We start from the raw sequence: 16849 nt of genomic DNA on the forward strand, positions 1-16849 counted from the left end.
TAACAAGCCCCAGGTAGTGGTGCCCTCTCTCCAACTTAGCTTCTGATGAACTGAGCCCCGGGTGGAACATGATTGCCTAAGCTCCCCCGGCACCTGGCAGCCCGAAACAGTGCCGGTTGTAAAGCCCAGCCTCTCTCTCCACTCACTGCGCTGAGTCCATCCAGTCAGGCCTCCTGTCTGTGGAGAAAGCACTGCGGGCATAAGCCCTTGCCCAGCCTTTCCCGCAGGAGCCAGCTCAGGGCATGGGCTAGGCAGAATTCTCTCCCACCCCTGAGCCTTCCATGGTTCGTGTCCTGCAACATCCAAGGACCAAGACTGTCAAGGGTTTTTATTGCTGTAATTAGGTTATGTCACATGCACAGCTGGCCTGAAGAGTCGAAACTGCCCTGCTGGCCTAACCTAACCACATGGGAGCCTCTTCTGTCTCAGCAGAAGAGCAAGTCCGAGCCCCAAAGCCTGGTCTTTGCTCATTAGAAGACAGAGCGGGCCACGTGGTCAAGACTCCAGGCAGTCTACAGTGCTGAGAGCAGCCCACTGACAACTCCAGCTGGGAAGTGACAGGTCCTTCCTGAAACCGCTAGGAATGGAGTCCCAGGAAGAGGAATTTCACCAAACCTCCAGCAGAGACCTCAGCCTCATCTAAGTCTCTAACATTTTTATTTATTTTTATTTTACTTCTTGAAACAGGATCTCACTGTGCAGTTCAGACTTGTAGTGATCCTCCTGTCTCAGCCTCCCTAGCGCTGGGATTACAGGCGTGTACCACCGCACCCCATTTCTCACAGAATGCTGTGGGTCCCGGGCCAGCATGGCACGCAGTACTACAGATCAAACTTGGGTCCTTGCGCTTGCCAGGCAGGTACTTAGACCTCTCAGCCCACAGACTCGATTCAGTGCCAGAGATTTCCTGAGCAGAGAACCCAACCATGCTGTGTTGGATGTCAGACTTGTACAGCTACAAGCTGATCCATCGGTATTGTTTTAAGCTATGGTGAGAATTTCTTATCAGAAATGTCTGGAACCAGGAGTATTTTGGATTTGGTGTTTTTCCAGATTTGGAAACATTTGCATATACAAAGAAGATATCTTGGGGCTGGAGCCCAAGTTTAGAAGTCAAATTCAGTTATGTTTCTAATACACATAGCCTACGGGTAATTTTTTGCAACAGGCTTTGTGCACCTGCATTGCGACCCAGACACATCACTTGAGGCCAGGCAGGGCACTTTCCACTTGGGGCATATGTCAGCACTCAACTCATATCGAATTTAGTAGCATTTCAGATTTTGGATATTCACATCAGACATGTTCATTCTAAACAGTGGAGATACGCACATGGAGCTGATCTGCGGAGAATGCAGTTGGATTACGCTGGCACTAATGGTGCCAGGAATCTCACCAATCTCTGCCTTCTGCTGAGTTCTTCGTGAGTGCTGAGGAACAGCACCAGCGCAGCCACCAGCGTGCTCTCGTCATGATATGCGTAAGTCTGGCTGTGTGAGAGCTCGTTCTCACCTTGCTCCAAGATGTGTGAGCCAGCACTGGCCCTGGCCAGCTCATTAAATGCTGCCACAGCCATCCCCAAGAGGCAGGAAGGGCCACCGAGTGCTTGACTAGGTGGGTGGGGTCGGGAAGCAGAGGACCACAGCCCCCTTCCTCTTGTACAAAGCGTCAGAAGTCCTGCCTTCACTCCCCCCATATTCCTCACACCTCTAATAATGTCTGGTACCTCCAGCCATGATGTTCTCGCAGGCTTCTCAATTATCAGCGCAGAACCTGCCCTAGCAGCCACGGCCGGAGAGCCACGGCATCTCTTGGGAAGAAGCCCATCATCCTGCTGAGCCCTGTCACCTGTCACCTGCCCAGTGCACCACCACAGCATCCTGTGACTCCAAGGGCACCGACAAACCCACACAGCCTCACGCATAAGACAAGTAAACAGTGAAGTGCAGTGCCACAGCTGGGAGCATGGCGGCCGTGATTACCCTTCCTGAGAGCCACGCCTTCCCTCTAGACTTGTGGATAAACAAGACAGACTACTCACACCTGCTATTGGCTTGCTCACAATGTACTACCAAAGTGACATCAGTGGACTTAAAAATATTGGCCCATGAGGACCAAAAGAATGGGAGAGCCCAGCACTGCATGCAAGACTGCAGCCCATTTTGGAGTCTGCCTCTGGTGAGGTGCAGCAGCTATGCCGGGGGCAGGGAGGCGTCCGAGCACCCAGCCATCTGAAGGCCCAGGGCACCCCTGAGCATCAGGAGGAAGCAGGGGAAAGGGCCACAAAATACACTCCCCAAGCCGGGACAACTCGTGGAGGGGTGCTGTCGACAATCACGCAGGACGACAGATGCAGCCCTGAGAGCTGGGAATTCTGGGAAGACCGAAGGCAGTGATGACGGTACTAGAAGCTCAGGGACCCTCTCTCTGGAATGGGCGCCCCAAACACAGCAGAGTGGATAGAGAGGCGAAAGGACACGAAATGCAAGTCTGCTCCCAAAACGGCGGAAGCACAGCACTCGCCCACTCGGAGCTAAGACCATGAAAGGGATGTACATGGGTTGTCAGGTAGTTGGGCAGAAAAGAGAGTCAGAGGCCTGGTGTCTGGGGGTCCAAATAAGGTCCTGCCGCCCCCATTTCACGTGGACAGAGCCCCGCCCACACTCAAGGGGCCCCGGTCCACAATTAGTGCTTTGCTCTTAATGTGGATCAGCGATCAGCTGTCACCAAACATTTCAGGAAATCCTCCAGCTCAGAAAAAAGAAACCAAGCAATCAAGGGAGGAAGAAGAAAATAAAACTGAAAGATAGTGCAGACACAGAGCAAAATAGAGTGCTGGTGCACGCAGCAGGCGTGGGAGCTCTTGGAAAACAAAATCACAATGGCTGAAGTACAATACAACGGCAAAAATAGAACAAGCCTCACCAAAGCCCAGGGGAGGGGTCCTTGCAAAGGCCTTTGGGTGGTGCTAAGCCCGTCATAGATCCTAGAGCAATGCCTCTGCAGTTCTCGAGAAAAGCAATCTTGTTGTTGAACCTAAATTTCTATCCAGCTGAAGGAGAGTTATCCGCTGTAGGTCGTTGTATTGTTCTCCTAACTTCCAGGTTATGCTCCTCCTATTTGAAAGGTTGAATAGTCAATATTCTATTTTGTAAACTCTGCCATAGCCTGGCCCCAGAGGCCCCCGAGTTTCTGCATTCTGGGGAGGTGTTATGGTTTGTGTGTAGTGGTCCCCCCAAAGCTTCATGCAGTCATGGGATGGTCTTCTAGATGAATTTATGATCCAAGACAGGGATTATGGGTCTGAGTACTGCTGGGATTATGGGTAAGAGTGCTACACCCAGCCTGGGGCCGATAGCCTAAATGTAACACAAGAGAGACAGGGAGGCAGACCCTGTTGCTGCTGCTGCTCTTGCCTTTTGCTCTTGCTGTTTTGCTGCCTTCTGCCGCCATGAGCTGCTGCCCTCTGCCACGTGCCACTCTTGGAGCCCGCCAAGTATGGACTGAAATCCCCAGTAACTGTGAGCTAAATAAACCTTCCTTCCTTCATTTTGAGTGTCAGTTATTTGCCCCAGCAACGAGAGAAGAGTAACTGAGACAGGAGGCAAACTTCTCAAGGCTTCCAGAAATTAGTCCTTATAAGCAGGGGTCACGTTCCTTTAACAGGTTCCAGTTTCATTCTGCTGCTCCTGAGTGGAACACCAACCGGGGGCAGCTACACATGCTTGCTTCCCAGGTGACTCCGAAACTGGACAAAAGCTCTGAGGTGCAGCTGCTTTGCTAGGAGCAACTCCAGACGCAGGCTCCAGAGCTCCTGAGGTCCTCAGAGGGCGCATCCCTAGTGGGAAGACAGTGTTCTGAAAATGATGACAAGGGACCTTACCACAAAACTGCTTCTTTTAGCCCCACTAAACAGTTGTGCTTCAGCAGTCCTGCACCAGGCCTTCTGACTCAGAGTCTCCACCGGTCACCAGCCCAGGCCACCCGCTGCCGTGTGCCTGCTGTCTGCCCTCGTGTCACTCCCATAGTGGTCATATCACTTCCATACCAGGTCTTCCCTCTGGCCCCAGGTACTCCCAGTTTTCGCCATGTCCACCCTTGTCCACTGGGATGCTGTACCCAGCCACTGCCCAGGCAGCAGTGTGAAAGATCAACACCCTGTACGGCGCCCCCATCAGGCTGAGCCTGCTCCTAGAGCCAAAGTACCAGCCCTCACTTCTGCCTTCTGGACCCTGCCGCCCTGCTCTCAGGGAATGTTTTCCTTTCCTTTTTTTCTTCCTTCCTTCCTTTCTTCCTTTTTTTTTTTTCTTTCTTTCTTTCTTTCTTTCTTTCTTTCTTCTTTCTTCTTTCTTTACCTTTCTTTCTATTTATCTTTCTGCCTTTCTTTTTTAGTTTTATAAAGCTTTTTTGAATGGAAAGACATTCCCTGATTCTGGAGTGACAGAATCAATCCTGTCAAAATGGCCATATTTCCAACACTGATAGATTTGATGTAAGCCTTACAGAACAAAAGAATATAACCATAAAACTTATATGGAACCAAAAGACACCCAAAATAGCAAATGCAATCCTAGGCAACAAGAACAAAGCAGGAGGTACCACAATCCCAGATTTCAGATTACATTACAAAATTACAGTGATACAAACAGCTTAGTACTGAAACAAAAATAAATCTGTAGATCAACGCACCAGAACAGAGGATGCAGAAACACAGCAGGCACATCCGTCTACCTGGTCTTTGACAAAGAGTTCAAAAGAAAAAAAACCTGTTTAGTGAATGGTGCTGGGAAGACGGGCTCTACACATGCAGAAGGTTGAATGTAGACTTGTGTATCTCACCATGTTCTAAAATAAAATAGAAATAGACCAAAGAATCTAACTGCTGAAACAGAAGCACTCAAGCTGATAGAAGATAAAATTGTTCAACTCTTCTGGGATTATGGGCGAGAGTGCTACACCCGGCCTGGGGTGGATAGCTTGAATGTCACCTAAGAGGGACAGTAAGGAATAGGCCAGGATTTCCTGAACAAAACCTCAACTGTACAGAAATAATATGGAAAAAAATAGGATCAGATCAAATTAAAAAGGATTCATATAGCAATGGACATAGCCAATGGAGTGCAAAAACAACCTACAGCATGAGAAAATACTTTGCCAACTCTTCCACAGAGAGAGGAACTTATATACATTTAGAACAGACTTATAAAGAACTCCAAAATAATAAACCCCTCAAAACAAAAGACCAACCAAAAAGCTGGCAAGTGAAATAAACAGGCATGTCACAGAATAAGTACAAATGACCAATAAGTACATGAAGAAATAGCCAACATTGCTGGCCATTAGAGAAATGCAAATTAAAAAAAAAAAAAACACTGAGATTCCATCTTATCCCAGAAAGACTGGCATCATCCAAGCACCAAACAAGCGCTAGAAAGTGCAGGGAGGAGGAGCCTTTCCCCACTGTCTGTAGGAGTGTACAAACTAAGTTAATAAATGTGAAAGACTGTAATGGGCTGTGGGTGTGGTGGCACCAGAGGGGATGGGCAGTGGGAAGAGTGGTGACCTATGCCCCGCAGCTGATTACTGTTATGGAGAGGGACAAACCAAGCACGGCATCCTGGGCCGGGGAGATGGCTCAGTAGAATAAGCGCAAGGGTCTGGGTTCAAGCCCCAGTTCTATGAAAGAAAGAAAGAAAGAAAGAAAGAAAGAAAGAAAGAAAGAAAGAAAGAAAGAAAGAAAGAAAGAAAGAAAGAAAGAAGAAAGAAAGAATCCTCTATCCAGGCACGGCATCCTGAAGCCCCTGCTGCTTGTCCCTCATTCTGCCTTCACATGTGACAGACAACCAGCAGCTGTGAGTGCGACCAACTCTGGCACCTCACAACCTCAGCACAAGCTCCGCCAGATCCCTCTGAGGCCCCAGGACCAGGTATCAGCATTATGAGAAAGCAGGAGAACCGCACAGCTCTTGCCTAGCAAGCAGGAGGGCCCTGCAGACACCCTCCCACAGGACGCACAGGGTCCAAAGAGGACCTCCTCTGTACAGACTAAGTTAATAAATGTGATATATTTCTGTAGAGCTGTGATGCCAGTCATGGCTAAGGCCTTGGTACATCAAACATCTTTATGTTCTTCAAGCATATAAGGCCTCTAAACTACAAGACTTCCCATACTGGAGTCCTCAAGCAAAACTGCTTAGCATGACACCCTCCTTCAGGCTTCCGTTCATGTGATTACTGTGTCATTATGTTACGATAGTTAGATTGCTTAAACGCTATGCAGTGCGGGAAGTTCCACTCTAGTGATTAAAGACTGGGCCCCAGTACGTTGGAAAGCACCTCTGTAAAAAAAGTGCACTCTACTCAGGCTCTTTATTTTTTTAATGGAAATTTTAAGTAAAAAGATATGTCATTTAGACAAATGCATGTATGAAAAAATATTCAGCATCACTGATCATTCGAGAGATGCAAATTAAAACAATGCTGAGATACCATCTTCTGCCAGAAAGAATAGCTACCGTCAAGAAGTCAACCAATAATAAATGCTAGAGAGGCTGCGGGCAAAATGGAACGCTTCTCCACTGTTGGTGGGAGTGCAGGCTGGTACAATTATTATGGAAATCAATACGGAGATTCCTCACAAAGCTATGATTCAAGGTCCCATTCAACCCAGCTATTCCCCTCCTAGGTATTTTGCCAAAAGAACTGAAATCATCATACCGCACTTATATATCTGCACCATAATGTTTATAGCAGTGCAATTTGTCATAGCTAAATCTTGGAAACAACCCAAATGCCCTTCAACTGAGGAATGGATTAAAAAAAAATATATGGTATTTTTAAACAATGGAGTATTACTCAGCTATTAAAAAAGATAAATTTGAGGCTTTTGTAGATATATAGATGCAGCTAGAGTCTACATTGGTAAGTAAGATAAATCAGATCAACACGTGCAAACATTGTACTATCTCATTAGTGTGAGAACCTGAAAAAGTAATGAAAATCTAAAGGGTACAGCAGATACTGAGAAAGGGAAAGAGATTGTTCAGTAGGAAGGAAAAACTGGGATGAGGACAAGGACAAAGGAAAGAAGGATAAAGATATATTTAGGTATGTATGCAGAATATATGCAGAATAGTTTGGATAATTGTATTGTTGATTTCTGCTGGTCTTTTGAAAGGAGCATTTAATGCTTTAAAAAAAGTTTTCTCTGATTTTTTTCTTCCTCTCTTGAATGTCTTATACCTTCTTTGTTATTGTTTGGTTTTCTTTATATTACATATAAAGAATCTTACATATTTATATCTGGTAATTTGAACAGTTAATTTGAAGATAGCATGTAATATAGCAACCATTGTTGAATTCCTATTACTGTTTATTGAAATCTTTTATCATTTCTAATGCTGTCTTTTCTTTATATCACTATTTTGAATTCTTTAAAAATAATTTTTAAAATGTGTGTCATTTTGTATTTTGTACTTGGATAAAGATAATCTGCTTATATTTTATACTAAAATGGAGATTTTTGGAGATGATAATGTCATCATAATTATTACCCTGAAATGCTATGCTTGCTCTTGACTTTAAATTTTCCTTATAAAATTCTCTAACTTATCTGTTAATATTCTACAAAAACATCACTCCTAAAAGACAACCGAAGCATTGTGTTAAGAAGAGAGATCGTTTCTTACAGCAGAGTCAAGACACAAAACTAACCCCTTGAAGTGATGCCATGGAGATGAACTGTGTCGTGGTTGCCAGAAGAGGTTCTCTAGTCATTCTTCATATTTCAAGGTGCCCAGCATTTAAAAGAGATTACAGTAGTTAAGACTAACATGTACTGCTCCCACTCCAATACTGGTGTAACTGACTTTCTAAGTGTTTGATAATCAAGGTTTCAAGACCAAAGCTAAAAAAAATACAGTGGGGCTAAAAGGACAGCCAACATTTTGGCTCTTGCCCTTCAAGGTCATCCAGAATCCAGAGCACAACAGGACCCGCATAGTGGGCCCAGCAATTCCGGTGAGTCACCCAATCTCCTGAAGAGGAGAACTGACAGACCCCAGAGGACAGGAGTCAACTACAGTGTGTTCTGCAGAAAAAAAGATCACTGAAGAGGGTCACGTCCTCCGTACTTCCGGGGGAAGCCACATGATCAAGAAAGACTGTGACCCACTCTGGTAAATTACATAACTGGGAAAGGAAAAGATTAGAGATGCAGAGTCCCCTTCACATAGCCCTCAAGGTAACCCCTGAGGAGCCTTACTTACACCGATTGAGTGATTAACTGATTGATTGATTGATTGATTGATTGATTGACTGACTGACTGATTAATTCACATAGGTCTTGCTTTGACTTGATTTTAAATATCCAGCAGGAAAGTATGACCAGAAAGTATAATAACTGATAGCAACATAAAAACAAAGAAAACTAGGCTAGATACAAAAAGGAGCTCCAAACACCACACCAGCCTCTTCTGGTTGTCTCCTTACTCCTATAATCTGCAACACTTTAGCCTATTGCCATGAATGGTTGTAATTCCCAGTCCCACTGGCCCTTCCCACACATCCTTCAACAACTCTCCTCATATTTCCATTATGTTTTTTTTTAATGCATTTTCAGGTTCTCCTTAAAAATGTAATGTCTCATATAGATGAACCTATAGAAAAAAATGACACCATAAATAGCCTACCTTCTAAGCTTTCTGTTATATACTAAAGTTATGTTGTCTGTTTCAGTTTATATTATCTGGAGCCAGTCACTGAAAAGGTCTTCTGGTCTAACAAAATACAGCCCTATAGCAAAAAGTTTATTGGTTCAATGGTCACAAAAACCACATATGTATTACACACATGTATGAATCCATGTATTCCCTTACCATTATTACAATTAAAATAAGAGAGCACTGAACTTCTTTGACAAGAGAAGTCGATATGCCTGTTGCATTTGGGTTAACACCATGAAAAAAAGTTTAATATTAAAGATGAACAGATTATGCCAAATGCTGTGTGACTTTTTCTGACCTCTACAATTTTTGAGCTACTATACACTAATACTCTACTTGTAATTTTTAGCCTTCTTTAATATCACTATAAAGTGAAGCTTACATGTCAGTGACAATAATGGCCTGGTTCTACTTTCAGGACTATTAAAAGATGATGGTTCATCAAGCAACAGAAGCCATCTTCCTTTGTCTCCTTTTGATCCCTGGCTCGGGAGCATCGATGTGCCTCCTCAGCCGGAAGCAGTTATGAGAAACAGAATCTTGGCTCCCTGCATTCCTTAAGAATAAGGAATCAAAGTCTTGGGAGTGGTGCGGTGAGGTAAGGTAGAAAACACAAGATAGGTAAGAAGACAAGAAAGATCATAACTAAAGCATTGTACTTTTAAGAAGACCACAGCTCCAGGACACAGGAAAGTGACCCAAGGTTGTGCATGGCAGTATGTCCTAGATTTGTTTATCCTCCTTTCCCTCTAGGCACTTCACACCCCAAGTCTCATAAAGATACTTTAAGTTCATAAATTAGCTTATTTGACAAAGCAAAAGACAGGATGCTGATTTAAAGATGAAAAGATTGATGGGTGTCCCAGCAGATGGACTGGCACCATGACAGATGGCAAGGAGAATAATTGGAAGAAGTATAATAATTGGAAGAATTAAATGAAAAGTTGGAAGCAGTGGTGAGAACACAAGATGCTGCTTCTTGAGGAGCCCCATGGAGCCAGTGGTTGGTGAGTGAGGTGAACAGACACTGTCCTCACCACACAGGTATGTGGAACAGGACCAGGTGTGCAAAGTCAACATTTTGTTTCAAGGGTTCAGGGCAAACCCATCAAGAGAACAGGTACAGGTCACTTCACTGCCAGTGTCTCAGAGTAGAATGAAAGACATCCATCCAGTCACAGTACAGTGCTGATGGGTGGAAAGCAGACTGGGGAGAGTACTGCTGAGCGGTAGGAGCTGGAACCTCCCAGACTTCAGCTGCTATCCAAAGCCAGTCTTAGCCCAAAATACAAGGGTTAGAAGCACACCTTGGTCTGTGAACAGCAACATGGCCTTGGCCCCAGAGTGCAAGTGGGCAGGCACCACTGTCCTACAGCAGCCCAAGGGCATTCCCCAGATCATATGACCAGCAGGTAAGAGGAACTGGCAGTGTGGAGCAGAGCAAGCTGTGCAAGGTTGGAAGAGGCCTACTGTGCGTGGGTCTCAAAGCAGCCTTGAGCTTTCCCTGCCCAAGAGCACTATACCACTGGGAGAGTGCCACAGACACAAGCTCAGTGAGGAGAACTGGAAACCAAGAATGTTGGCCACTGAAGACAAGGCCCAGCCCCCACATCTAGAGGCCAAGGACAGCTGCATACCCAGCAAAACTCCTACCACAAACTTGGCAGGGTTACACAGCACATTTCTGAAATCCAATGTGGAGACACTACCACAGCATTATCAACACCAGAGGAATTTCATTATTTTTCTTTTTGCTTGATTGTGGTTTTCCATTTGCTGGCTCACTGGGGTGAGTAGGGTTTTTTGTTTCTTTTTAGTTTTGGACTATTTACATTTCTTATCTTTAGTTTTGTTTTGTGCTATTCATCTTTGTTCTCTCTCGCCTCAACTATCTCCCTTGATTTCATATTTTCATGTGAGTGGACATTGGCTCTCTTTCTGGTTCACTCAGTGTTCTTTTGCTTTCTCTCTCACTCTTTCTCTCCTGAGCTCATTTCCAGTTTCCATAACTTGAGTGATCGTCCTTTGCCTTCTGACCTTGTTCCTACTATATTTTTCCTCATTCATCTCTATTTTGTCTCCTATCTCTCTTAAATCCCTACCACATAAGGTAAAAGCACTCTACTAAGGGGAACCTTACACATACAAGGCCCTGGTGCATGCTGGGGTTTGTTACGTAACTGCAGAGCGTGCTCCTGTGCCAAGGGGATCAAGTCAACGGTCGTTACTTGGTCAGTTGCTAGGCTGGGCTGCATGCTAATGCTATTGCTGCCTGTACTACTTTAGTCTGGACGCCAAGTACGCTATCGTCAACTTCTCTCCTTAATATGAAAACACTGTGATCATCTGGAATCAAAACCATCTCCACAGTCTAGCAACAAAGGACTGGGTGCTGAAAACCACAAAGATAGCAACCCTTTCCTTAAGAAACTAGAAAGACCAGTTCTTAGGATAGACGCAAAGAGCAGGAATTACCTAAACCTACCAGACGTCTCTGAGAAAGAGATATCTTTATGTCTGTAAGCAGGATGTCTTGGATGACTGTACTGCAGATTTCTGCTGACCTATGGAAAGGAGGAGTTAATGCATAATTTTTTGTCTTCTTTTTTCTTTTTCACTCTTCTTAATTTCTTACGACTTTTCTCCTTTTTTCTTTATTTTTCCAACTTTACCTGCATATATCTGGTAATCTGAACAACTAATTTGAAGACAACATTATGCAATACAACAAATACTGTTGAATTCATATTAGTTTATTAATAAAAATCTGTATCATTTCTAATTTTTTCTTTTTATTAATATTTTGTATTCTCTCTAAAAAATAAAAAAGACATCTCTGATAGACATCTCCAAAGGGAACCTCAATACTAGTGATGAAACTGTCTACCATAAAAATCTACAAGCACCAAAACAAAAAACAAAATAAATAGAAAATGATAGATGCAAAAACAAATACAAAGGCCACTCAGGACAATGCAAGAGCGCAATAAAACAAAGGATATCAGAAGTCAGTTACTGGAAATTTCTAAAATAACAACAGAAGTTGTCTTAGTTACTTTTTACTCATGGCTGGGACAAATACCAACACTCAACATGAAGGAAGGAAAGGTTTATTTAGCTCACAGTTAGTGGAGGCTTCAGTCCACATTCCGCTGGTTCCAAGGCAAACGACAGCAGTTCGTGCGACAGAAAACACTGAAGAGCAGAGGAGGAGCAGCAGCTGCGGCATCCATCAGACCTCTCTCTTCCTTCTGCGCTGACTGCAAAGACCAGCGCTCCTCGGTGTGAAGATTGGAGCTCCTCCAAAGTGGCAGCTGCAAAGATCAAGCTCCTCCAAAGACTGAGACCTCTCCAGGGAAGCAGGGCACAGCGGAAGGAAGTGCAGCAGGAAGCCTTTCTCAGTTCCTGGGCCCTGCCTACCTGCAGGGCAGGCCCCTACGCTGAGCTGATTCAGCCAAGTTGACACAAATGTATCAACTAACACAATCCTTGTCAACTTGGCAACTAGACATATACTTTTTTAAGCCAATTTCCAGGTACATAGACATGCTTAAACATTTTACAACTTGAACATTGCATTACATTAGAACCATGACATGCTGCCCCTGGCCCTCCAAAGACTCATGCACATCTGTTTATGCAAAAGACATTTTAGTCCATCTCTAAGTGTTGCCAAAGTCCTCCCAGTTTCAGCAACACGGAAAAGTCCAAGTCACAAGCTGCCAAGATCTAGGCAAACTCTTAGCTGTGAGCCCCTCTACAAATGAAAAGTTAAACTCTTCCAGTATTCAAAGGCACAAGATAAGCATTGCCATTCCAAAAGGGATACACAGCAGGATACAAACAACTGGGACCAAAACAAGTCCAAGGTCCAGAAGGGCAAACGTTAAGTCCTGTAGTTCCCTGTGGGCCATCCAAAGCACCCTGTAATGGATTGTGAGCTCCAAAAGCCCTTCGTGGCTTCACCCCTAAGGCACTTCTGCTGGTAGCTCCTCTGGCTTTTCTCTCAGGCCTGCTTTGCTCCCTTTTTGCAGCTTTTCTTAGACTATCCACATTCCTGGCTCTTTCAAACTTCTGATGTTTCCACTGGATAGGCTTCTCACTCACAGCTTCACACACTGCCCTCTCAGGGGCACACTGCCTGGCCTCCCAGGCCTTCTTCTGAAATCTGGGTGGGAGCCTTCTGAACCTCAGAATGCCTGCATTCTGCATGCGCCTACAACCAAAGCCATGTGGATGATGCCAAGGGCTGCTGCCAGCTGGAGCAGTAAGCAAGCTTCCTTCTACCTTGGCTGTACAGGTCGAGTGCCTGGATCGCTGAGCACTCTGACCCTGATTCTGAGAAACAAATTCTCTATGCGGGCACCATTCTGCAATCTGATGTGGCCGCTGCCTCCATTCTGGAACCTGGTGTGGCCGCTGCCTCCATTCTGGAACATGGGGCTCTGCAGCTTTCTCCTCAAAGCAAAGTCCCTCACCCTTGTGATTCTGAGGCTGCAAAGGGCAAGAGCCTGCCACCTGCTGTGATGCCCTCAGGACATCTTTTCTACTCTCCTGTTCCTTCTCAGCAATGGAGATCTTCTCAGGTTTGTCTTCACAGTCCACAGCCTTCCTGGCACTTCCTTTCTGGTCAAACCCACAACATTTTAAATCATCCTTTTGGGCTCTTTGCTCTTCATTCTCAACATAAATCTGGCTAAAAACTCCCAACAACAACCACACCACTGCCCCAATATTTGGCTGCTTTAAAATTTCTTTTTCAAGATTAACTAGTCCACTATTCTTAATTTCAGTCTCAGGCAAAGTCTCTGGACAGGAGCAAAATGCAGACAAACCTTCTGCCAAGCCATAACTCAAATCATCCGCAGTTCAACAACCAATGCTGTGCATGTCCAACCTTATGGCTTGATGGATATACGCAGGCCATGATAGGCAACTCAGGTCTCATGGTCACCTGGTGTCCCATAGTCAAGCGTTCTATTTCCACCAAGGCCTGGTAACAGGCCAAAAGCTGTTTCTCAAAAGGAAAATAGTTGTCTGCAGATGATGGCAGAGCCTTGCTCCAGAATCCTAAAAGCCTCCTCTGCAATTCACCTATGGGGGCCTGCCAGAGACTCCAAACAGTATCCCTATCTACCACTGACATTTCAAGTGCCATCAGATCTGCTGGGTCATGTGGCCCCAGGGGCAGAGCAGCCCGGACAGCAGCCTGGACCTGCTGCAGGGCTTTTTCTTGTTCTAGGTCTCACTCAAAATTGGCAGCTTTCCTAGTCACTCGGGAAATGGGTCAGAGTAAGACACCTAGGTGAGGAATACGTTGTGTCCAAGATCCAAATAGGCCCACTAGGCGCTGTGCCTCCTTGTTGGTCAAGGGGGAGCCAGACGCAACAACTTATCTTTTACCTTAGGTACCAAATTCTGTCTTAGTTACTTTTTACTCATTGTTGGGACAAATACCCAACACTCAAAATGAAGGAAGGGTTTATTTAGCTCACAGTTAGTGGAGGTTTCAGTCCATATTCCACAAGCTCCAAGGCAGTTCATGCGGCAGAAAACAATGAAGAGCAGAGGAGGAGCAGCAGCTGCGGAGGCGTCCATCAGGCCTCTCTCTTCCTTCTGTGCTTACTGCAAAGACCAGACCAGCGCTCCACAGTGAAGATCGGAGCTCCTCCAAAGTGGCTGCCAAGATCAAGCTCCTCCTGAGACTTCTCCACCGAAGTGGGGCAGGGCGGCTTCCTGCCTTTCTCAATTCCTGGGCCCTGCCCTCGTGCAGGGCGAGGCCCCCACGCTGAGAACTGCCGGAGCTGATTCAGCCAAGTTGACACAATGTATCAACTAACACAGAAGTGGGGGAAAAAAAGGAAAAAAATGATCTTTCAGGTTAAAAAAAAAATGATGTTCAAAGTGAAACATATGATCAACAAATACAAAATAGACCTGTACCAAATACATAAAATTAAAAAAAAAAAGAATTAGAAACAAGCCTGCCTTAGTTCTTGAACAGCATCCACTCATAGCTAGATTGTACGCATTATCTCCGAGCTCCAAGAACCCAGCTGGAATTTTTCTGGACCTCGTGGTAAATACGAGGAAGAGCTTGGAACATGTTAGGCACTCAAAAACAGAATTCTGAAGCTGATGAATTTGAAACAAATTGGCCACAACTATTATGATGAAGAGAGTAAAGGCACTTCCTATCAGAGCAGGCTGGAAGCCTGGCAGGTTATGGGATGTCTGTCCTTCCATATGAATGTGGTCTTACCTTGTGCTCTGATATTTGCCATAAACTGCTCTGATTAGAAACTGCTTATGATATAATATCAAAGAAAGGTGGAATAATCTTAAGAATAAATTTCTCTGAGAGGAAGTGTCTAAAAAATGAGTTGGATTAGTTGTATTCACAAGATATAACAATGAGATGCACGCGATGCTGGATCAGTTGATGGGCACCTCCCCAGACAGTTCAGGGTATCTATGCCTGCCTATTTCAGTCTGCAAGGGAGTGTCAGAAAGGCCCTACATTCACCAAGCTGAGACACTACTCTTATCAGTAAATCAAATTCAGTGATGACAGAGTAGGCAAGAGCCACCTTCTCAACTGTTGCCCCATGATGTCCTTTCTGGAACTAGGATGGATCTTGGAGAATGTCTGAAAGTTTATGACCTGGCATTAAGAGCAGATTATGGAGGCCAGGGAGACAGCTCAGTAGAATAAGTGTCTGCCTGGTAAGCACAGGGTCCTGAGTTCAATCCCTGGTACTGCAGAGAGAGAGAGAGAGGGAGAGAGAGAGAGGGAGAGGGAGAGAAAGAAAGAGGGAGAGAAAGCAAGAGAGAGAGAGAGAAAGCAAGAGAGAGAGAGAGAGAGAGAGAGAGAGAGAGAGAGAGAGAGAGAGAGATCATCTGCAGTTATTTATAGCAGGTTGTGATCAAAGAACAGAAGTGGGGCCAGCCGAATAGCTCAGTGGATAAAAGTGCCTGCAAGTAGGCTCAGGGGCCAGGGGTTCAATCCCGGGACCTGCAGCACCAGCCTCACCCCCACCAGGGTGTGCTGAGATGGCAATTAGGCGTGGTGGTGCGCATCTGTAATCCCAGCTCTTGGAGCTATAAACAGGAGGATCACTAGGAGTCCAATTTATGCAGTGAGACCTTAAACACCCAGTAGACCTTTCCCTAAAATAAAGAATAACAAAAAAGAACAGAAGTGGCTAAGAAAAGATTAGCAGAAACTGAAGTAGAAATTAGTGCTGAAGTGGCTGCAAAGGCAGAATGCATTCATGAGTTAAATTAAGAAATTGGTAAATTATTAGCCAAGGTGGAACAACTGGGAGCTGAAGGGAGTGTAGAAGAATCCCAGAAAGTAATGGATGAAGGAGAAAAAGCACGGGCAAAGAAAAGAGATGCAGAGAACGTGTATAGGAATTCTACACCAGCTTCTAGTTTCCAATAGCAGAAATCTCGAGTCTGTGAAGTCTGCTCTGCCTATTTAGGTCTTCACAATAATGACAGGTGACTGGCTGATCATTTCAGGGGGAAACTGCTCCTGGGATTCACTGAAATAAGAGGGTCATAGCTGAGAAGCAGGAAAAGAGAAACCAAGAAAGCCTGGAAGAGAAGAAAGGGAGAAGCTGAGGAGGTCTGATCACACAGCAAGAATCCTAAAAGATGGAGGTCCAGAGGGCATGGCAGACACCGATCTCGCTCCATCTTGAGAATGCAAGAGGAGGACTCGATCCAAGTCTCGGGAGAAGCGCCATCGCCACCGGTCCCGCTCCAGCAGCCGCAGCCCTCAGCAAAGTGGACACAGTTCTAGAGACAGGAGCAGAGAGCGGTCCAGGAGGAGATCCTCAAAACAAGGATTCAGAGACCAAGACAGCCTCACGTGACAGAGACAGGCGTTCAAGAGACAGATCACCTCGGGACCAAGACCGAACAAATAAGAAGTGGTCCTATGAGGGTGCAAACGGCAGGTCAGAAGGCAGGAGGATACAATTCCTGACTTGAAATTATACTACAAGGCTACTGTGATAAAAATCAGCATGGTACTGGCAACAAAATAGACCTGAGGATCAATGGAATAGATTAGAAGATGCTGAAGCCCCTATGAACATACTCAGCCACCTTATCTT

The 16849-nt window shown here is 45.2% G+C and overlaps 1 pseudogene; it reads left to right on the plus strand.

Moving 5' to 3' along the window:
• Nucleotides 1-15276: 15276 nt before the first annotated feature.
• Nucleotides 15277-16606, plus strand: LOC101571533 (annotated as a pseudogene).
• The last annotated feature ends 243 nt before the right edge of the window (nucleotides 16607-16849 follow it).

This window comes from Octodon degus, unplaced genomic scaffold (genome assembly GCF_000260255.1).
Source record: "Octodon degus isolate 3935 unplaced genomic scaffold, OctDeg1.0 scaffold00014, whole genome shotgun sequence".
In the NCBI taxonomy this organism is placed as follows: domain Eukaryota; kingdom Metazoa; phylum Chordata; class Mammalia; order Rodentia; family Octodontidae; genus Octodon; species Octodon degus.